The sequence below is a fragment of the Colobus angolensis genome, unplaced genomic scaffold (assembly GCF_000951035.1).
Source record: "Colobus angolensis palliatus isolate OR3802 unplaced genomic scaffold, Cang.pa_1.0 Scaffold6, whole genome shotgun sequence".
NCBI lineage: Eukaryota > Metazoa > Chordata > Mammalia > Primates > Cercopithecidae > Colobus > Colobus angolensis.
In genome coordinates, this window is record NW_012119598.1 from 23,063,589 (window position 1) to 23,068,307 (window position 4,719).

Below are 4,719 nucleotides of genomic sequence, written 5' to 3' on the forward strand. Positions count from 1 at the left end.
AAATGTGGTTACATATGAAAAAATACCAGCAATATAGGAAGCTTTCAAAAAATGTTAACTGGTATGTATTTGCCTAATGAGTAGAAATAAAAAACTTTAGTACTATTTGGAGACTTGGTATGTTTACATGATTCAGTAATAACTATGCAACACCTCTCCTTCACACAAAGTTCTAATAAATCATTGCTTTTTCTGTAGGTAAAATCTGCTGGTGGAGTCACTCCATTATTCTTATCTGTGGAGATCTAGATCTTGATTTGAAAGTTTCTGAGAAAATCTTCAGCTCAGAGTTGAGGTCAACTTTACCAACTGAAGGTAAAAGCTAATTTTATTCATTTAAGTATGAATTGCTCATTCCTAAAGCATAGAAAATAAAGATCATTAACATGTCTTATTAACTAGAACGTATCAAATAGAATCCTGGTTTCTTGATGTTGAAAAAAATTATGAAATACTAATAGAGAAAAATGTCCATGCGTGGTGGCACATGCCTGTAATCCCAGCACTTTGGGAGGCCAAGGTAGGTGAATTATCTGAGATCAGGAGTTCGAGACCAGCCTGGCCAACATGGTGAAACCCTTTCTCTACTAAAAAATACAAAAATTAGCCAGGCGTGGTGGCAGGCGCCTTAATCCCAGCTACTTGGGAGGTAGAGGCAGGAGAATTGTTTGAACCTGGGAGGTGGAGGTTGCAGTGAGCCGAGATCAAGCCATTGCACTCAAGCCTGGGGAACAAGAGCGAGACTTCTTTCAAAAAAGAAAAAGAGAGAAAAAAGAGAAAAATAAGATACAATGAGTAAGGAGAAAAGCTTGTTTCCTGTTATGGTGATGGAAAGCTTTATAATGAACATCATCAAATCCATTTTTTTTTAAATTTTATTTTTTTGGAGACAGGGTCTCACTCTGATACTCAGGCTGCAGTGCAGTGGCACGATCCTAGCTCACCACAGCCTTAAACTCCTAGGCTCTAGTGACTCTCTCGCCTCAGCCTCTCAAGTAGCTGGGATTGCAGGAACATGCCGCCACATCGAGCTAAGTTTTTTTCATTTTTTAAAAACTAGAAACAGGGTTCTCAGCCTGTTGTACAGGCTGGTCTCAAACTCCTGCCTCAACCTCCCAAATTGCTGGGATTACAGGTGTGAACCACCACACCTGGCCTCATATCCTTTTTTTATATCTACAGTACCCGGTTGTTGAAATAATCTTAAAATTTGAGGAAAACAAATAAACTAAGAAACAACGTACTGCAGGACTGGAGCAGTTGGTGAACAGAATAAGAGAGTATTGAAAAAGATGCAAATTTTTCTGTAAAAACCAGCAGGTGGTAAGCCTGCTGCCTGGAGCCAGGAGACTGGACAGTGGAGAAAATCTCTTCTGAGATGCTCCTATTCATTTTATGGTTAAGTAAATTATTTTACAGTGTTAAACATGGATGTTGTTGTTGTTTTTAAATAGGGGGAAACTTCCAATAACTGGCTTATTTTCTCATCACTCTGTGTCTCCTGTTCTTCAGAGTTTGTTCTTAACGTCCTGCATTCACCTCGAATTTCCTACCCCTCCAAGTTGCCAGTTACTGCCAGTCAGAAAAGAAGCTTTAGATGTCAACTCCCTCAGATTTTGCCTCCAGGACTGCACAATTAACCTGTACTCACTTTCAGTGCTTTGTCACTAGTGAAAGGCAAACCACATCCCAGTCTCACTTAGTTCCTTCTTCTCCTGCTCTGGAACCACTTCCTCCTCCCTGCTCCGGAACCATCTCCTTCTTCCTGCTCTGAAACTGCTGAAACCCACCGCCTTCATCCGGCTTCGGAACCACCTCCTTCTTCCTGTTCTGCAGCCTGCCTCCTCCTTCCTGCTCTGGAAACTGCCTTCTCCTCCTTCCTGCTCGGAAACTTCCAAAACCCACCTCCACGTTCCTGCTCTGGAACCACCTTCCTTTTCTTGCTCTGGAACCTGCCTTCTCCTTCATCTCGCACTGAGATTTGCTTCCTCCTTCCTGCTCTGGAACCAGCCTCCTCCTTCCTGCTCTGGAACCCACCTCCTCCTCCCTGCTCTGGAACCTGCCTTCTCCTCCTTCCTGCACTGGGGTCTGCCTGCTCTTTCCTGCTCTGGAACCTGCCTTCTCCTTCTTCTTGCACTGGGATCTGCCTCCTCCTTCCTGCTCTGGAACCTGCCTTCTCCTCCTTCCTGCCCTGGAACCTACCTCCTCCTTCCTGCTGTGGAACCTGCCTTCTCCTTCATCTTGCTCTGGGATCTGCCGCCTCCTCCTGCTCTGGAACCTGCTTTCTCTTCCTTCCTGCCCTGAAACCTGCCTCCTCCTTCATCTTGCCCTGGAACCTGCCTCCTCCTTCCTGCTCTGGAACCTGCTACTCCTTCTTCCTGCTCTGGAAGTGCTGAAACTCACCTCTGTATTCCTGTTCTGGAGCCACCTACTTCTTCCTGACCTGGAATCTGCCTCCTCCTTCTGGCACTGGGATCTGCCTCCTCCTTCCTGCTGTGAAAACTGCCTCCTCTTTCTTCCTTTTTCCTGCCCTGAAACCTGCCTCCTTCCTGAGCTGGGAACTACCTTCTTCCTCCTGCTCTGAGATTGCCAAAACCCATCTTCACGTTTCTGCTCTGGAACCAACTCCGACTTCTTGCTCTGGAACCTGCCTCCTCTTTTCTGCTCTGGAACCTGCCTCCTCTTTTCTGCTCTGGAACCTGTCTTTTCCTTCCTGCTCTGAGATCTACCTCCTCCTCCATCCTGCACTGGGATCTGCCTGCTCCTTCCTGCTTTGGAAACTACCTCCTACCTGCTCTGGAACCTGCCTCCTCTACTACTCTGGGATCTGCCTTCTCCTTCCTGCTCTGGAACCAGTTCCCTCTTCTTGCTCTGGAGCCTGTCTCCTCCTTCCTCCCATCCAAGTACTAACCAGGCCCGACCCTGCTTAGCTTCTGAGATCAGATGAGATCAGGTGTGTTCAGGGTGGTATGGCCATAGACAGTCTCCTTCTCCTCCTTCCTCCTCTGGAACCTACCTCTTCCTCACTGCTCTGGAACCTGTTTCCTCTTTACCACTCTGGGATCTGCCTCCTCCTTCTTGCTCTGGCATCTGCCTCCTCCTTTCTGCTCTGGAACCCACCTCCTCTTTACTGCTCTGGGATCTGCCTCCTTCTTTATGCTTTAGAACCCGCCTCCTCCTTCCTGTGCTGAAACCTACCTCCTCCTTCCTGCTCTGGGACCTGCCACCTCCTTCCTACTCTGGGATCTGCCTCCTCCTTCCTGCTCTGGAATCTGCCTCCTCTTTACTACTCTGGAATATGCCTTCTCCTTTCGGTTCTGGAACCCACCTCCGCCTTCCTGCACTGGTACCTGCCTCCTCATTCCTGCTCTGCGATCTGCCTCCTCCTTCCTACTCTGGAACCTGCCTCCTCCTTCCTGCTCTGGAACCTGCCTCCCGCTTCCTGCTCTGAGACCTACCTCCTCTTCCTGCTCTGGAACCTGCCTCCTCCTTCCTGCTCTGGGATCTTCCTCCCGCTTCCTGCTCTGGGATCTTCCTCCTGCTTCCTGCTCTGAGACCTACCTCCTCTTCCTGCTCTGGAACCTGCGTCTTCTTGTGCTGGAGCCCACCTCAGTTTCTCCTTTCTCCTTATCAGCTGTCATTTTTGTCACTTCCCCCTTCTTTTTCTTCCTATTGATTCCTTTGTTCCATATTTTCAAATATTCACTATTATTTTTTTTTCTTTTTTAAGAGATTATTTATATGCTACACAAATATTTTCACATGTAGAATTCAGTGGTTTTTAGTATATTCACAAAATTGCATGACTCTTCATGATCTAAAATTCCATGATCTAATTTCAGACTTTTTTCATCACCTCAGTGAGAAACCCATGCCCATTAGTAGGTGCTCCCCATTTTCCTCTTCTTCTCAGTCCCTGGAAACCACTAATCTACTTTCTGTATCTGAGGATTTGCCTATTTTGGGCATTTTATGTAAATGGTATCATACAATTTATAACCTTTTGTATCTGACTTTTTTCACTTAGCATAGGTTTTTAAGGTTTGTCTATGTTCATACATGTGGTAGCATGAATTGCTATTTTGTTCTTTTTTTATGACTGAATAATATTCCATTTTGGAATGGAGCACATTTTGTTTATTGATTCATCAGTTGAGAGACATTTAAAATGTTTCTACTTTTGACTGTTTAGAATAATGCTGCTATGAACATTCATGTACAAGTTTTTATGTGGATGTATGTTTTCAGTCCTCTTGGATATATATTTAGGAGTGACATTGCTGGGTCATAGGGTAATTCTATACCTAACATTTTGAGGAACTGCCAAACTGTCTTCCAAAGTGGCTGTACCCTTTTACCTTCTCACCAGTAATGTATGAGGTTTCCAATTTCTCTGTATCCTTCCTGTTACTGGTTATTGTCAATCTTTTTAAATATAGCCGTCTTAGTGGATGCAAAGTGGTTACTCATTTCCTAGTCTCTCTTGGACACCACTTCTTTTGGGGAATTCTTCTGAACACCCTGAAACCCTTTCTCTTCAGGTTGTGTTAAATGTCCCTGTATTAGTCTGTTTTCACGCTGTTGATAAAGACATACCTGAGACTGGGTAATTTATAAAGAAAAAGAGGCTTAGTGGACAGTTCCATATGGCTGGGGAGACCTCACAATCGTGGTGGGACTTCTTACATGGCAGTTTCAAGAGAGAATGAGAGAGCCAAG

At 45.1% G+C, this 4,719-nt stretch overlaps 1 long non-coding RNA gene across 1 annotated transcript in view; it reads left to right on the top strand.

Annotated features, from left to right (window-relative positions):
* The window catches only part of LOC105526698, a 96,738-nt gene extending 96,422 nt beyond the window's left edge, over window positions 1-316 (top strand). Inside the window, exon 3 of the long non-coding RNA XR_001004129.1 lies at window positions 199-316. This is a non-coding gene — a long non-coding RNA (uncharacterized LOC105526698). The remainder of the gene's footprint in view (window positions 1-198) is intronic.
* Window positions 317-4,719: the final 4,403 nt, after the last annotated feature.